This window comes from Cebus imitator, unplaced genomic scaffold (assembly GCF_001604975.1).
Source record: "Cebus imitator isolate Cc_AM_T3 unplaced genomic scaffold, Cebus_imitator-1.0 Scaffold452, whole genome shotgun sequence".
Taxonomy (NCBI): domain Eukaryota; kingdom Metazoa; phylum Chordata; class Mammalia; order Primates; family Cebidae; genus Cebus; species Cebus imitator.
Genome location: NW_016107767.1, coordinates 175576 through 194642, shown reverse-complemented (window position 1 = coordinate 194642; position 19067 = coordinate 175576). Strand labels below are relative to the sequence as shown.

The 19067-nt window shown below is 36.3% G+C and overlaps 1 protein-coding gene across 2 annotated transcripts in view; it reads right to left on the bottom strand.

The window, feature by feature from the left end:
• Positions 1 to 19067, bottom strand: part of PAM (peptidylglycine alpha-amidating monooxygenase) — a 280315-nt gene that overhangs the window by 220599 nt on the left and 40649 nt on the right. Inside the window, exon 1 of one of the 2 annotated variants that reach the window (XM_017511778.2) lies at positions 5935 to 6098. The exons of the other annotated variant lie outside the window; for it this stretch is intronic. The gene's annotated coding sequence lies outside the window, so the exon portion shown is untranslated. Of the gene's footprint in view, positions 1 to 5934; positions 6099 to 19067 lie in introns of those variants that run through there. 2 annotated transcript variants of the gene reach the window in all.

Below are 19067 nucleotides of genomic sequence, written 5' to 3'. Positions count from 1 at the left end.
AGAGAGAGAGAGAGAGAGAGAGAGAGAGACACTTTTAGCTTAAACTACTTGAGATCTGAGGTCACACTGTCCTTTGATTAATTCTGCATCGTACTGAGTGCACCCTCGCACACATGAGGGCATTCAATAGTAATTACTTGGATTGTATTCTGATTGAAGAGGACAGAACTGACCTTTGGCAATAAGGTAAACAATGCCACCTGACTCTTGTACTCTAATAATACAATTGGTAAATCATATTCCTCTGTCATTGTCTCTACTGAGACTCTTGGAAAGTTTTTAGCTTAAATTTCAGCATAATTTTATTATTGGAAGGTTTGAATCTATTAAAATCTTTGAGTTAGTGAGCTCATTTCCTTGCTTATAAATACTGAAGGGGACCTGATGGTCTCCAGTTGCCACCCCCTCATACACCCTTGGCATAGAGAAAAAGCACCTGAGAACAGTTCTATTTCCCAGCAATCCTGGGGCCAAATCCAGGAGGCAGTCTCCTGCCCCTGCCACAGACTCCTTAAGTTTTGTAAAATCATCTATGACAGTCAGACCGCATGCAACAGGTATGGAGCACAGTCCTTTCTAAGCTTTCTTACCTGGCTAGTCCCCAGTGCACTGGTCATAGCAAACCCCCCCACCCCCACCCCGCCACAGAAGATGGCTAACATCTGTTCCTATGGCTTCATGCCCTTTAAGGTATTGCTGCTCGACCTTTCTTCTCTCTGTTTGCCCCAGATCACAAGATTTTGGCTACAGAAAGAACCCTTTATTTCCACTCATCCCCACTCCAAAGCAGACTGTTTTAGAGGAGTTAATGGAAAAATTGTTCCAGTTATAGAATCTCATTTCAATAGCAGAAATGGGCAGAAATGGGGCATTCCACAAGTTAAACTAAAAGAACTTTCTTCATAAACAATTTCAATAATTGGATGTCTTTCTGCAAGTTTCACCCTCATTTAAAGATGGAAATAAAATTAAAGCAACAATAAATTAAAGAAAAACAACTGAAACAGTGAGATTGAGAAAGATCACTGAGCCACATGAGTAGCACTTGCAATGGTTCTCTGATCTGCAATGTCTTTGGCGCAGTTATGACTTAGGCTAACTTTCTAGCTCCATTGCTTACTTGCTGCATGACTTTACTCCCATCACGGGGAAAAATTCCCCCTGGAAATAAAACTCTGTACTGATTTTCAATGTAGTTGGTAAGAAATCAAGATCTTTGAAGTTTTTGATTTTGAAGTCTGCTTCTATTTTATCCACACCCACTGACAAAGATTCACAACCTCAAAACTCTCATCTCCATTAGCTCCTTTATCTCTGATTTCTCTCAAAGATAAACTTTTAAGATAATTTTTAACAAAGTAAAAGGATTAGTAAAGCAACTGAGCCAGTTCAAAATGATTTAAAGATTAAACAGTCTCTTCCATCACAGAGAACGTAACAGCTCTGTGAGGTTTTTTTAAAAAGGCAAAATAGATTTCCTCTCTCTCTAATTTACTGTAGTTGTACAAAATATGCATTAAAAGCAATATTCTGTATATTTTTTGAAAGTAATCAAATGTTTAGGGGTATTGGGTTTTGTTTTTATTTACATGAGCACTTGCATTAGTATATATTATTGATAGATTAAAAAAACTAAACATTGAAGTGAGCTTACTATGTACATAAAGAAATAACTAAATGCATACTTATTTATAGAAATATTTTGATATATTGCTATTTCATTATTAAATTGAATAACTCGCTGATTTTAATTTTTAACTTGTCTCCTTTAATTATGGTATTTCAATTGACAAATCAATCTCATAATGGCATAAAATCAGATTTTTTTAATATAGAATCCTAAGGTTGCTGTATATTCTGGTATCAAAAAGAATCAATGCCAAAATAATTACTTCTTACAAAGAAATGTGATTTCCACAAGCCATTGTCTAAGCAAGGGTCCTATGGTACTATTTAGTTTTTCTCCAGAAAATGATTCCAAAAATAAAAAAGAATATGAGTAGGAAAACAGCTGGTTTTCTTTCCATCTCCTTTTCTTCAGAGAACCATAGCAAAATGTAAATTTAGGCTGTCTAAAGCTAACATAATATGGTAGTGTCTCTTCTGCACCTTTGCCCCTAGTGTTTAGCAAAAGTTAAAATACACCTACTAGATATAAATTATTTTATGCTTCATGTGGATGGACCTATGTGCTATCATTTGGTTTCAATGTATGATTAACATAGGATGTGAACAATAAAAGATACTAGTTTTGCAGCTGTTGCCCTCACGTTTAAAGTTATTGATTAATGTAATATACTATATCGTTCCTAGGAAACTGTATAGGGCATACCTGCCAGATTCATCTGCTAGGTCTTGTGATTCATAAGGCTTAATGCCAGATCCATGAACGACAGTGTTATTCAAAACTCAGGGTTACTAAATCTCACATTTGGTTCTCTAGTGGCCCAGGTATTACCCTTCTGCTTCTAAGGAAACCCCAGCTGATTCACATAGGAGTTAACTAATGAAAATTTTGCAGTCCCAGATCAGTTTTGTTTAATTAACTTCATCTGATGTGAGCCTCTCAATAAAAATATTAAACTGAGAATAGTGTCACTTTTATGAGACTCCCATCTGTACCTAAGAGTTTTGAACATTTGAGTTGGTGAAACATTTCTTTCTAATCAGATTTTCCCACATTAATTATCTTGAGGCATTTTAATATCCTTAGGGATGATTACATCCACTGAATTGGGTCAAAGTTTCATAGTCTCTATTGGCAATTATTGGTTTAATTTATGATTTATCAGTAAAAATATCGGATTTGTGAATTTAATGTTAATTATGTCAGCCATGCATTTTGTTATTTCTATGGTGGATAGAATAATAGCCCCCAAAAGTATATATGTCTTAATCCCCAGGGCCTGTGAATATGTTAATTTACATGGCCAAAAGGACTTTGAAGATGTGATTAAGAATCTTAAAATGGGGAGATTATCCTGGATTATCCAGGTGGGCCCAATCTAATTACAGGACTCTTCCAAAGTGGATAATTTTTCCTGGCTGCAGAGAACCAGGGAGAAGGTAAAATGAAGATTCAGTCTGTAAAGATGGAAGGAGGTGGCAAGGAGCCACGGAATGCAGGCAGCCCTTTAGCTGGAAAAGACAAGGAAATGAATTCTCCCCTAGAGCTTCCTCAAAGGAAATGTAGTTCTGCTGACACCTTGATCTTTCAGTCCACTGAGATTTGTGTCAGACTTGTAACCAAGAGGACAGTGAGATAATAAATTTGAACTTTTTAAGCCACCAAGTTGGTGGCAATTTGTTATAGCCAAAATAGAAAACTAAGAGTTACTACGCTCCTTTCATCACTCTTGTAATGGGAGAGAAATCAGTTTAAAAGTTGGCTAGGAAAAAGTGCTCAACTCCAACTAGAGAGTATGCTGCTATGAAAATGAAAACCGGCCTGTGGAAGGGTGGGCACCAGGTGCCAATCAGCCCTGGCTCTGCCACTCAGTGAACACAGAAAACTCAGTAAAGCTCCTAACCAGTCCCTCACAACCTGAGCTTCTCCTACCACTGGACAAAATGTTTATTTCCAAGTCCATGTTCCCCATAGAACTTCTTCTAATTCTTTTGGATACTGGTTTGATTTAACTTCTTATCTTTCTAGTGAGACCCAAGGTGATCCTTTTTCTGCTGTATTTCATTCATCTCATCCTGGAAGAGTCCACAGACCTGGCGTTTCCCGATTTCAGCAAAAACAAGTTTAAATATCTGTAAAATTTAAAGTATCCTTATTAGAGCATAAAAGTAAAGTAAAAACTTTCCTAAACCAATTTTAAAAATCACTGCCTAAAACTACTTGGAACTACTTCCTGATTCAAGCATGAAGGAAACTGTAATTTTTATAGGACATTCTTTATAGTGCTGCTCGTATCAATCAAGTCAACAGACGTGTATTTTCATAGATATTTTAAGTGTTCAAAACTGCAGAAATATTTTTTAGTTATTACTACAAAGAGTTAGTTATTCAAGAAATTAAATTATGTCACCCCAAACATTAACATAGCAAAGAACAAAAACCTGATATAATTTAGCTTAGAATATATCAGTCTTGTTTCCAACATAAGCATTAGGTGAGCGTTTAAATGAAAGTATTTTAAACGGTATGGAAACAGGTTATATTGACTTACTTTCTTCAATGTTTAACCTCCTATAATCTAAATTAGGTATTATTATAATTTTTTTCTACTTTTTTGGAACTTTTTCTGATGGTAATTAACAAGGAAATTTTCAAACACAAACAAGATTAAGTATTCAAAATAGTGAAGAAATTAGTCAAAGCATTTAGCCTATTTTCAGGGCAGAAAGAAATTCAAACACTAAGCATTATGGTATTTAAGATAAGACATATCCTTCACTTATAAGCAATTAAATTTAAATTTTTAAACAATGTTTCACCCTCGTTCACAACTGCACTTCTCACTGATTCCTTGTGGAAAGGTCAGTCATCAGTCCACTAACATATCTCATGCAGAAATAAAGCAAGTTAGACAGCAGGGTATATTTCAAAAGGCTTCAAAAAATACAAGAATCAAAATGCAAATTTTAGACATTTCTCTAGAGATGGACAATCTAAACCATTTACCTGCCTGTCAGCAAAGCCATCTGCCTACCTTCCACACAGAATAAATGTTTCACCATATAAAGAAACGGGAGCCTTCCTCAGCCCATCCACACCACTTTTGTTCTTTTCTTTCTTGCAAAGCTATCTATTAATTAATTAGAAACTGCTTTTATCGACCAATTCCATTAAAATTAAGTATTACTTTTTGGTAGAGACAGGGTCTTGCTCGCTTTGTTGCTCAGGCTGGTCTCCTGGGCTCAAGTGATACTCTCACCTCGGCCTCCTGAAGTGCTGGGATTAGAGGTGTGAGGCACCATGCCTGGCCAAGGATTACATTCTTCACAGAATATACTGAATCGTCCCTTGAGGATCAAGAAGAAGAAAGAAACGCAAGACTAACCTTATAGGCGGAACTCTCAGAATGAGAAGATTCAGAAAAAGGCTGAAAGAGAGAAACTGGTCGTGTGTTTCATCATTTATTGTTTATTAGTAAGGCATACTGTCAGAGAAAAACTGAAACAGCACTAACTTCTCAAGGAAAATATTCATGTACCACTGTTCTATCTGAATGTTATAAGGGGTTCTGCTATATTCTTTCCACAAAGCTGAACATAGCTAAATTATCCTTAAGAAGGATGGGTATACACTCAAGGAAAACTTTCATGAAGCACTAATTGCACTCATCACAGTAACAGGAGCATTATTATTACAATTAAATTGTGTGAGATACTGAAAAGCAATAAAAGTGTGGTATAACCATGGCATGATGATTATCAGTATACTTTGAACTTCATACATCTCCTTTCACCAACTAAGTCTTTGTACTACATGCTTTAATTTCTGTAACATACAAATTCTCAACTTAACGTGGCTCTTCTTTCTAATATCTTCCCATACCATCTTAGACATTTCAAATATTAATATTGTTTAAACTGGGTAAAATATATAAAATACCAATACATTTACAGACTTTTTTAAAAAATAGCTCTACTTGCGCCGTGACACTTGTCAAAATATTTTAAGGAAGTTACATATTTCAAATAGTTTGAAATAAAAAGCTGTTGTTTACCAGGGAGAGTAGCAGGCGTTACACTGTGCATTCAGCTTTCTTTATAAGCCTACCCCGCATGTGCCTGTACACACACACCTACGCACATACACACACACTTTAAGTACAAACTACAAATCTGTTTTAAGTAATTGACTGAAATGCTCCCATTCACTGTGATTTCAGTCAGTAGTATATCTTAGAAAGCAAGAAACCTGAGACAGAATAATAGAGGCATTTAGGAATTCTTCAATATGCAAAACAAGGCACTTACCTTCCATTGCTACAGACGTCTGAAATCACACTGGAAATCGAGCAACGAGAGAGAGGGGCTTTATTGCGGGGTGAATCATCCCCACGTAGATGCTCTGAACAACCCCTGTATGCATACTGACATCATCAGGAGAGACTTGGAGGCAGAGGATACTATGGTAACCAAGCAATGTGCTGGGAGACAGAAGCCTTTAATTGCTTTAACAACTTCCTGGGGCTCCAGCTACCAGGCTTGGATTTGCTAAGTAGGAAATGAAGGTTGTCACAGAGGCAGCGGGTGTGACACAGACAGAGCAAGAGGACTCGATGAATTCTGAATCTATTAATTGCGATGTGACTTTTTAATAACAAATATCTCTACACGATTCTATGAGCAGCATTCCTCTCACATCTGAAGCTCTGACGAAGGCACAGGTCAATAAATAGTGCTCCCAGGTAGCTACAGTCTAAGTATTCATATACGGTTTTCTCATTTAACAAGCATTAATATTATCACACTACAAACATCCTTATCCTTAATGGTGAATACTTGATTCCTTTTGAAAAGAAAGCTCACATCTGTGCCTTTGGAGGTCAGCTTACTGATAACAATGAAAACTGATTCTATTTACTTCTCCATGAGGCGGCAGCTGTCCATTCCATTTATCTCCTAGCTTCGGTAAATCCTTGCCAATACATCACTTATCCAGAAAACACCTCCAGCGAAATGCCTAATTATGACACCCAGACAAAATCGGAAGAGATCTGTTGACGACTACCACAGTTTTCTGGTTAAGTCTCTTCCATCACAGCCAGAATTACTTCTACTTCTAACAATCCCCCTAACCACACATAATTTAAATCTCCCTTTAAACTGCTTGACCTTCTCTGCATCTGTCACTCACATTCAGAGGAATACAGCCTATATCCAGTTTAAAGTAATTGCTTAAAATAACAATGTTTCAACATCAAACAAAGTCTATAATGAAATACCACACTTATTAGATCAGATGCAACACTTTAATAAGTATATAATTTATCATCTGTACTATGAAAGCTATTGTTTTCCTCTCCAGGAATATTAAATTGACATGTTTTTAAACAATTCTGCAGTCTAATTTTGCTATTACAAATATGGCAATTGTAAAGATAAGCAAGTAACTTGGCAGATCTTCTTTAAGATATTCATATCACAATACAAAATGAAGGCTGTCATTCTGTATATTTAGATCGCAGCTATTTCAAAGAAATTACTATTATCTCTATTTCAATTTAGATGAAACTAAGCCTACCTTTTAATGTTTCCCTTGTGAGTAAATAGTGTGCAAATGTATGACAATAATACTGCTTACAAAAATAGTAAAACGGATTACAATAGCACAAATTTACAATCTGGGAAAATGTAGAAAATTTTAACTTAGTTGATAAGTTAGGCTTTTCATTCCCGTACAGATTTTAAAAAATTCTGAAAGCAGAATAGTAAAGTCAGCCCTCACCAAAATATACAGTAATTCAGTTTTTCTAAATTTAGGTAAAGTGAAAAAGCTTTCCAAAAAAATGGAATTACTCCTACCCTTTCATTTATTCTTCCTGAGATCCTGAGTTTGAGAAGCAAAAACACAAAGTTTACTGTAAGTTAACAGTACAGAACTCTGTGTGTGTGTGTGTATATGCACCATTTTATATATGTGCATATATATATATATATATATATATATATAAACACCGTTTTACCGTTGGACCGGTAATGGATAACTTCCAACACAATTACCTCTTCTTTTGATTCTCAAGGACAGCAAGAGACAGACTTTGTGAAGTACACACTCACATGAGGCCACCCACAGAAGCATGAGGTCCAGAGGTTAGGAACAGCTGGAGCAGGGCAAAACCTACCCAATAACAATACTGGCCCCATCAAACTCTGACATATTCTTGCTGGATAACAGTATACCTTCTTTTATTCAGACAAAAAGCACTTCTTTTCCAAGAGGATCCTAAGGCTTCAAAGACATCCAAACAATTGTATAAGTTCTAAAACTGAAAGAAAACAACAGTTAGAAGGGAAAATAGTGGGATGGGCACTGTGGCAAACACCTGTAATCCCATCAATTTGGGAGGCAGCCAGATTACGAAGTCAGGAGTTTGAGACCAGCCTGGCCAATATGGTGAAACCCCATCCCTACTACAAATACAAAAATTAGCCGGGCATGGTGGCACGTGCCTGTAGTTCCAGCTACTTGGGAGACTGAGGCAGGAGAATTGCTTGAACCCAGGAGGTGGAGATTGCAGTGAGCCACGATTGTACCACTGCACTCCAGCCTGGGCAACAGAGCCAGACTCCATCTCAGAAAAAAAAAAAAAAAAAAAAGGGAAAATACTCTTTCACAAGAAATAAACAAACCAGTAGTATTTCCTAAAGAAATAACTCTATTGATTATCAAAAGTATTATAAGTCTCATCTATCTCCCAGTCAGCCACCTTAAATTGATGTTTGGAGTTGAGCAAGACCGTGAAACTAACTTGTTTGTTAAACTAAGTAGTAAACTTGTTTCTTAAAATTCCCATGAATTCATCATGGCAAGTGCCAATTCAGAAATAAATGGGGGGTAAAGTACCACCTGTGAGGTGACATTTGGCCAGGATGGCTAAAGCCCTGAATAGTCAGCTACAGTGGCCATTCTGCTTGTTCTTCCATGTCACTTTTCTGAGGATAAGACAAAACACCCTTAATCCTAACTCAGTTTAGCCTCATAATCTAGGTTGAATTTCCTCCTAGTCCAGATGAGCAACAGTCACGGTTCCTCTGATCTTCAACACTTTTTCTAATTCCAGTTAAGATGTTCCAAGGACTGAAAAGTGACAGTGGTATGTGGGACTCCATTATGAGCATTTGGGTTTCAATATGTTAATTAAAACAAATTCATACTGATTTAATGAAAAATTATTCCAAGAACTTCTAATGGCAAAAGGGTTGCAACTCCTCATCACGCTTAAATCCAGTTAGCAGCCGAATTTTACTGATCCATCTCTTCCTGTTCCAGTCTCACCACGGCCCCTCTAGCTTAGGTCTTCTTTATCAGGCATCTCATAATGTTCTGGCTTCCCTGACTTCAGTGTCTCACCCCTTTAATAATTCTATGCATCACTTTGTCCTTGATGTGTCTTTATAAAACACTGACTTGACCAGGTCACCACCAAACTCCAAAACTCTAAACGGCTCCCCTTGTGAACCGCTAAATCAAGTGCACATTTCACTGTTTCAGTGTGAGCCCATCTTTACCAGGCAGGCCTCCGGATACTTTAAGCAACAACTAATTAGACAATCTGATGCACACATATGTCCCCATACTTTCGCTTCTCAGGCCTGTGCTCTTACTGTTTCCTTCTTCTGGAATTCCACATCAACCTCCCCTTCCCCCCTGGAATCCCACAATTCTGTTTCTCCTCCCTACCAATGCAAACCCTATCAGCTCTTCAAGACCCATCTCTTCCATCAGAAATCAGTTCCCTCTCAGAATTTTCAGTGTTCTTAACCCTGATAACTGCACTTAAATCATTCTTTTGCATAGTTATTTATCAAGTTGCTTATTCACCTACTTTGTTTAATCTTCTGAAAGGTAGACACAAAGTCAGTATTCACCTCTTATTCTATACATAGCAACATGTCTTGCATTTGACATTCCTCAATAAATACTTATTCAATAAATAAACCCAAAATTTATTATATCCTAAATTTTCCAAGGTGCTTAAAATTCAATTTTCTTAATCTTTTAAACAATCCATTGTGGTTGGGAAAGGTAGAAATCAAAATTTCACTATTAGAAATGAAAAAAAAAAAAAAAAAGCAGAGGTTCAAAATGATTCTGTGGTTTCTCCTGTGTCACATCGCTTCTAGATTCCCTGATGTCCCAATCTGTTCCTCACTTGACATCTATTGCTTCTCATCACAGCCAGAGAGCAGGTGCACTCCCATTCCATCACAGTGAACCCACCATTTCTAAAGAATTAAGGCTGGAATGGCATGAATTTTTCTTCCTTACTCATGTCCTATGGCATCATTACTCACCTCATCCTAACCTTCTCAGGGCAACTTATGAGGGCTGGGAGAAACATCTCCTGTTACCCATTTCTCTTACCTATACCTAGCAACCATTTTATCCTACTCAAAGGAAAAAAAATACCTTGTCTGACTGCTTTGTTGAGTCAAGTCAAGTACTTTCTTTCTTTCCTTCTTTTTTTTTTTTTTTTTTTTTGGCACAGGGTCTTTCTCTGTTGCCCAGGCTGGAATGCAATGGCACAATCACAACTCACTGCATCTCAGCCTCCCTGGCTTAAGCAGGCCTCCTACTTCAGGTTCTCAGTAGCTGGGACTACTGGCATGCACCACCACACCCAGCAACTTTTAATTTTTTTGTGTGTGTAGAGATGGGGTCTCACTATGTTGCTGAGGCTAGCATCCATGACTTTTGTAAACGTCACTTCCTCATTTTCAAAAAGGGAAGAACAATAGTACTATTTCATATTGTAGTTTTGAAGATAAAGGTAATGCATAAAGTACTGGCACATCACAAACACTCCGTAAACAGCAGTTATCATAATTATTAATAATAAACAAAACCACAGATAATCAGATGATAGCCCTTCTTTGAGAGTCTTCATCTGTATTCTGGAACAGTATTGTAACTGGTTGATAAAGAAGAAGTAGAAATTGGCCAAGAAAGGACCTTTAAGAGCTTGAGTAATTAAGTGGGGCCTCAGTGTTTTTAATATTTAAAATGAGGATGCTGATCTGCTCCAATACAACATGCTATACGTTATGAAAGTGTTCTACAGCAGTTCTTTGATCTCTCTCACACAAATATCTGCCCTCTTCTGCAACCAAACCCAGCACAGTGCCCAACGTATAGGTCCTTTTCTCAGTTCATGTAATAGACTGAAGCTATTCAAAGTTTTATCCTTAAAGAATTTTAATTTCACTAACATTTGAAGTTCCAGAACTACATCTTCATACTAGCTCTGAACTCACCCAAGAGTCGATTAACTTTAATATTTTCCCAAACTAAACACAAATGATAAAGCCTTCAATGTTTTGAATCTAAAAAGCAAAGGAATTATACATAATGGCTTACTCTAATACCAAAAATTTATTTCAACGTTTCATGATTCTAATTTTGATTATAAGTCCCAGAGGAAGAGCTGGATTAAGTTCTAACACACTTTTTCTAAAGAAGCTAGTTTAAGATAAGTTCCCATTTTCGTCTCTCAATTAGCGGAGTTTAAAATACCTTTTCCCTAGGATACAAATAAAGAAGTTTGAGGGAAAAGTAGAGCATTTATGTGAATCTAACCGTAGATATTGTTTTTGTGAAATAAAAGGAAGCATAAGAGGGGTTAAGGACGATGCCTGCAGCCTAAGAAGACCAGCAGAGCCAAAAGGGTCTGACAGCAGGATGTGGGTTATAATGCTTCTGGAGGAAGCAAGGGTTTTGCAAAGGGCATTCAGGCGGGACTGTGTTTGGATTTAAATTAATCAACCAGTCAGCTCCATAGTGCTACAATTCCTTCTGTTTAACTGATTAAGGCACATTTACTGGCAGTTCCCAAATGATGTCAATAGCTTCTAAAAGGTCAAATGCAGCCACATATACCAAATGTCCTAGAATAAAAAGCATCAATAATTACTTCCCTATGATCTGTGAGATGTGAATTATCCCATTTGAATCAAATGCCCTGATTTTCTTCTTCTTTTCTCATAAGCTGAAACATAATTTATATGTTTTAATGACATAAATTATAAGAAAACCTCTTTTATTTTATTCTATGTCTGGTTAAAACAATATTAATAGCTCAGCTTCAGTATCATGTGGTGAGGAGAGGTGGAACCCTTCAGTCAATAAAGATCAAGTTAAATATAACAACTTGTTATAGTAAGCAAGTTAGAACCAAAGCAATGCTATTAACACAAACTCACAAAAAGAAAGCTACAGCTGTAACCATTGTTAAGTAAGAAATGCTCAGAAAACAGCAAGTATATAAAAATATATACACATATATTTTCCAAGCCATGTGGAAAATTCCATCTGGGTTCAAAACTGGATTCTAGCCCTTTGGGAGTTTCTTTAAAATCTGATGTTTCATTGTTTTTCCCAAGCAATAGGGGATTTAATGCATTCTTGTAAAATATTCATCACACATGTCTTGGGCGCTAAGTCTAAAAGGAAAAGGGAATAGAAGAGAAGCCCGGGATACTACAGTACCAAATGATCAGGACCCGCTCTTGTCTGTCTATGTCCAGACCAGGGACTCAAAGGCAGTTCCAAGAACTCATCACAGCCCCCTGCCTCCCATTAATGTCTCTGACCTTCAGTTGTGAAAGAAGAAGCAAAGCTGCACAGTTTTTTAGAGCACAGCATGGGACCTAAATCCCAGCTCTGTCACTTCCAATCTCTGTGATCTTGGGCGAGCTACTTAACCTCCCTGGGCCTCACTTTTGTCACCTATAAGATAAAAAACAATGACATCTTTAAAGGTTGTTGAGAGCACCTCTAAGAGCCAGGCAAGGCCACTGCTCTTAGAGAACTTGTATTTTAGAATGAGAGGTAAAACAAGGAACAATGAAAGAAAGAAATTACAATTTTGTATACATGCAAAAGGGCTCTGAAGAACCATAACACAGGATGATTGGATAGGAGACTGACTAGATGGGGGGATGATTGAGACACAGTTGTCAGAGAAATCCCAGTCTCAGAAGAAATGACATCTGAATAAGGGAAAGGAGCCAGATGCATAAAAATCGAAGGATAAAGGCTTCCAGGCATGAAAAGCAGTGAGAATAAAGGTCCCAAGACAGAAATGAGCTTAGAATGTTTAAGGAACATAAGGAAGCCCAGCGTGGCTGGAGGACAGTGAATAGTGAGCACAATAAGTTTAGATGCCCATTAGACAATGAAATAAAGGAGCCAGCTAATAAATGAATGCATGAATGAAGCTTGTGGTAGAATATAAGGCTGGATATGTAAATTTGGGATTCATCTACTTAACATAAACCTCTGTAAAGCATTCAATACAGTGTCCAGATATTTTTGCAGATAACCAATCTCTCCATCCTCACCTTTCCAAGTACCTGAATTGATATTTGCATTAAGGAGGCTGTCAGCAAAATAGAAAGAAGAGAAAAGATGGGTAGAATTGAATTAGCTCTGAGAATGCAAATACATTTCATGTTAAATGCCAACTTCTATGAAATAGTCGGGACTCCCTGGTGTTCTGTGTGGAGATGGATTCTGAGGCCATATAGGAGCCTATATAAGAGTGTGTTCCCTTATACACAACGTGTTAAACATGATAGATTTCTAAGGCTCTGGAACTGGCAGTTTTTGCTCCTTACCAGTTTCATTTTGGTACTTCTTTCTCAAAATAATAGTATAAATTCAACACCATTACTATGCCTATGCTATAGTTAAGAAATATGTGGCTGGAATGGAATAATATTTGCCCAAAGGGATCAGCCTTGAAATAATTAAAACTAATTGCACATATCCCACTCTGGAGACCATGCTCCCACCCAATGCATTATGCATGAAAATTTGCAAAAATAAGCTCATTTTTTGTATCCCCCTAACCGCAGTTTAAGGGTCTTTTCACCTGAGCCTGGCGTCTGGATGGGATATGGAATGTCTTGTACAATCATCACTCAGTTCTGGCATGTTTTCTGGTTTCTAAATACACATGTTGCATTGTGAAGCAAGCATCCAGGCACTATTCTTTTCTGTGCTGACGTTAGTGCAAAACATCCTATTTGTTAAAATGCCAAATCATATGTGATTTAGTGATTAAGTAATCTTGAAAGCAAGCTGACGTAATTTTAGCAACTGTCAGAATTCCAGGTTATTTTAGCAATGGTTGCATCACCTACCCTCTTCCGTTGATTACCTCTTATCTAGCTGCTTTTAAAAACAAACACACACATTTTCTCAAATGAAGTTATTGATGTTGCTGTGCTACTTCATCCACACAACCGCAGATTCATATACATTAATGAACAGGAATTTTTAGTAATTTCATCCTAAGCAATAGGAATTTTAATTTTAAGGATTCTAGGACAGTGAGAAGTAAAAACTCATACAAGTTTTAGACAAAACACGATACAGACAGAAAAGCTTTAAATCCAGAATTACTTTATTTTTCCTTCACCCACCATGCTTTCCTTCCTACCTATTTTCTGTGTGAGGGCTTCATAACAGAAAATAATGTATGCCTACACTACATTGATTTGATTCCAGCAAACTAACCAGAATTGGAATTTTTATTAGCAAGAGCCATTGGCAAGAACAATAATACACTATTCCTATCAGTGGTTAGTTTTATTCATGAACCCATGCTGGGTGAAGAAAAAAAGAAGTAAAGCTAACTTCAAAGCATTACTGAAAGATGATTAAATCTCTAGCCACAAATGAGAACCACAAGCTACTTTGATGTGGGAGAATTTTTAGTGCCTAAATTTAAAGAAAAGACATCTATTATACAAGTTTAACCATTAAAAAAATTTAATAATATACTTCCTTCACATGCTGAAAACCAGTAATTGCCTAAGGGAATAAATAAAATCAGAACTCAACTTCTGAAATTATTCCTTAAATGCAAAGCTCACAAACAATATTCCTCCCTCATCATATAGTTCAGTGGCAAAATGCCCGCTCTAATATGTACAGTACAAGAAATAGGACTCTTCACATTGTCGTTGTCTCACATCACCTGTACCACAAGGTACTTTGGGCACTGATCTAGCTGCCTGCACATCTTTATCTCAAAAATTCCACTAAGTTCAAATCTGAGTGTTATTCAATGTGATACACAATTACAAAGACTCTGGTTCTATAAAAAACTCTTGTGCCAATACTTAATTTGAAACTAATGTTGGCAATGATCTGAAATTGTTAACCCTGGGGCCCTAAGCAATCTCTGTCATTACATATAGTATATGTCATGGTCTATTTTCACAGAAAATTTGAAAATTATTCTTTATTATGTATAACTCTTAAAGTTTGTATAAAAATAGGCCATGGAATATACTGTATAAATTTCAAGAGAAAATGAAAATTACTAAAGAAAAAAATGAGTGGTTTGAAATGTGTTATTATTATTATTATTATTATTATTATTGTTATTGGTAACGATGACCTGACCATACAGGAAAGGGGAAGGCTAATACCATTTACTTTACATGGTTTCTAACATGTAAATACATTTGAACTGGTCTATTTTTTAAAAGTATTTGTATTTAGCAATCTGATTATACATAAATATTCTTTAAAACTAAATGCTGGAATATTGTCAATTTTTCTGTTCTCTCTCCTACCAAATTGACACATCTCTATCAACAATTATTTGGAAAAATATTCAAGGCAGTCTCAAATAAATTACTGTGCTTCATTATGCAAAATGAAAATGCAACCTTAAAAAATATTCTGCCTGACATTTAGTTCTGTATCCTGCTACAGCAGGTCAAAAGCCATTAGCCACCTGCTGAAAACACATACTAGGGAATACAATGTCCTTCAAAATTATTTTGCATAAGGTATTTTCCAAAGCAAAATGGTTGAGGTTATATTCTAAGTGTTCATAAATGTGATGGCTCAGAAACACACTCACCATGATGTTTTATTTTAAAAATACTATTTAATATTTGTCATATGATTTAGAGCATTCACACTGGATTTTTAAAAGCACCATGTCTATTATGAGGGAAATGGAAGTTACAGAAGATACATAAAATAATCAACCAGTTCAATACAATATGGCTGTTGTTGTCTCCTTTTTCAATAAAAATGGGAGACTCATTATTATTCTTGGGATTCTTAGGACAGTCTCTTATGCCAGTAGTCTTCTGAAGAATGACCCAACAGTCCTTTAGTACTTTTTGAGATATTCTATAAGTCTCTTTGCACAGAAGAAGCAAAACACCATATTCAAAATAATTCACAACTCATTTTGAAACTTGGCAAGGAAGCATATGGCTCTCTGTCATTACTCTACTATTAGGTTCCATTAGCAATTATTAGATAAATGGTCATGTAGCACGTTGTACAACCAGGTATGAGGTATAATGCATTCAATCTTTGTAACAACTTTATGATAAAGGTAGTATCTATTGCCATTTTTAAAATAAGGAAACCAAGCTACAAAGAGATTAAGTAGCTTGCTCATAGTTATATAGATAGAAGATGACTATTTCAGAAAGGGAAATTTATAACTTCCCTCATGTAAGATGAGGTAATGTGTGAATGTGATGAGCAACCAAAAGAAAGAAAATGAAAAAGGCCAACTACAAAGAGAGTCGAATGAAAGGGCTGAATGGAAAGAAATGCTTTCTCTTTCACAGTTTTCTCTAATCTTATTTGGCTGACTGTGGTGCTTAAAAAATGACAATAAACAGGTAACAGAATTGCAACCAGTTTGCAAGAGCAAAGATGACTCTCACCAGACTTAAACACTAGGAAGATCAGTTTTTCTTGCATTATCTAAAAGGTGAATTTCTACTGTGTGGAACTGCAAATATCCAATCTCATTGTCCAAACTCTTGAATGACATCTGGGAAATATATAAACATTTTGGTACCATGTCAGATTCCCTGGCTGCAGAGGAACAGATTGATCTCTGAGCCCTAGACTATTCACCGATATACCTCGTTCCTAACATGGATTGTGGTGACCTTTGGAGACTGACTTCATGACGGTCCCATGGAGTCTACAGACTATTAGCTACAGAGGGTCCAGCTCTAGTGGTTTTGCCCTCATTGACTTGAACAAGTATAAACTGGTTTGTAAGATACCTCATATTAGCTCCTGATACAAACGTCCAGTGCCTCTTCCAAGTGCCCTGATCCAAAAATATGACAACAGATTATGGGAGGTTTTGCTGATGCCAGTGGATATTTAGATTTGTTTGATCATTTAGAGGCCTTTAAACAAAATATCACAGGCTCTAAATCTTCAAGCATAAACTAAATAAAATAACTCATGGTTAATAAACTATGAACTCCAACAGAATGTGTCTGACAAAATGGAAATTGTAAAACATTTCAGGAAAAAATACACTAAACTCTCTGATAATAAGGTTGGAGAAGATTCCCTTTTCCATACCCAAAACAAAGGCATGTAAATCTCTGCTTTAACTGAAGAGAGTTGCCACTTATTTTATGGCTGAAGACCAAATTATACATATTTTTGTGACTTTCAGCAAGGATCAAAGTCAATCACTAGATTTTCTCTCACATCAATAACACGGCAGCAGCACAAATATGTATGTTCCTCATCCCTTTCACTGTGAGTTTTTAATTTTGGTTTTCCCTCTCAGAGCAGCTAAGATTTCTTCATTTGTCAAAAAGCGTAGCCATTAAGAAAGTCATTTAGTTAATAAACAAGGAAATTAGCTAGCCTGATACAAAACAGATAGTAATAACACTAACAGCAATCTGTACACACAAATTAAAGCAGTGAGAGTTGCTCTCAGAAGCACTTTTAAACTGTTAGTGGTACTCCAAAAACAGCATCACCAGTATTAGAGGTTAGACAGCAGTTTAAAACGTTTCTTCCTGTCTCATCTGGTTCCTGCAAAAATCTCAATAAGTGTTTGACTTTGACCTAAGGATGTGCAGAGAAAGACAGCAGCAAAAAAAGGAAACAAGAAGTATCAGAGCAGGATAACTCATCTCCCTTTCCAAGCACTTTTCCTTTTCTTTTATTTTGAGACAGGGTCTCAATTTGTTGCCCTGGCTGGAGTGCAGTGGTGCCATCATGGCTCACTACAGCCTCAACCTCCCCCTTCAAGTGATTCTTCTGCCTCAACCCCTCAACTAGCTGGGAGTACTGGAGCACAGGACCACTCTGGCTAATTTTTGTATTTTTTGTAGAGACAGGGTTTCCTTATTTTGATCAGGCTGGTCTCCAGCTCCTGGGCACAAGTGATCCATCTGCCTCAGCCTCCCAAAGTGCTAAGATTACAGGTGTGAGCCACCGCGCCTGGCCCTAAGCATTTTCCTGCATCTCCTTTTGTCACTCTTTGGAGCAACGAGCTAATGCTTGTTTCAGTTTGAGGAAAGCCAAATAACCTAAGTAAACAACACAATGGACACAGGACTTGTGAATCTCATGAAAGACGATGCCAGATTTTAAATTCCAGTCATCACACAAAAAAATTCGCATCGGAATGTTCATAGCCACAGGTAAATCTTCTATATTTTTTAAGCTGATTGATAATCTCTATTTAATTTATACGTGTTTATACATGTGATAATTTTTTGGTGTTGGAATCAGCATAAATATAAATATCATTATTTCGTGTTAAATCAAAATATCTTCAGGTTTCTACAAAAATTAAATCTTTTTCTTTTTCACCTAACCTTCTGTGGTATAAAAATTAAATCTTTCTTAATATAGAATAGGAAGAATCCGCTAATTGAAGAATGCTCATTTCTCCTTTCTGATTAAAAAAGGAATGAAAAAAATCTTCCTCATCTAGTCACTTCTTATAAAATGCTTGAAATGCCTTGTTCACCACTGGCTTTAATAATTCCTCCCATCGGTTGGTAGAAAATGTATCTAAATCAGTATGAACCTACTTATGTGGATTTCTTTCAGGAAAACAGCTTGCCACCTGCCAAAATCATACCTCCACTCCAGGCTATGGCCATTCCTAGCCTCCCTCCTTCACCTCAGTGGGACCTTGTCATCCTGATCAGCACAGCATTATGCTGAACTCCCAAGATAAGAGAATCAGAAGATAACCAATAACAGGTATTCATGTTTAAACTATCATTAAAATAGTTTTATAAAATAGAAAGCCAGAGTCTCAAGGGAGTAGCTGGCCAAGAATAAATAAATCACCTCAAGTATAATATAAATTCAAAAGTGTTAAATAAGTAATAATTTGTACTTAAATTTACCAAAAAAGAGATCAGTAGTTATATAAATATGGTCAATATATTTTTTTAAAATATGCATTTAATTTGTTAAACCAAAAATACTCAGATAAATATAGCATAATATATTCAATATATATTTCACATAAAGCTGACTTTAAGCATTTTTTATTCTAAGTATAAAGTAATCTTCTCTTAGTATAATCACTACAAATTGATAAATTAATTGTTTATAT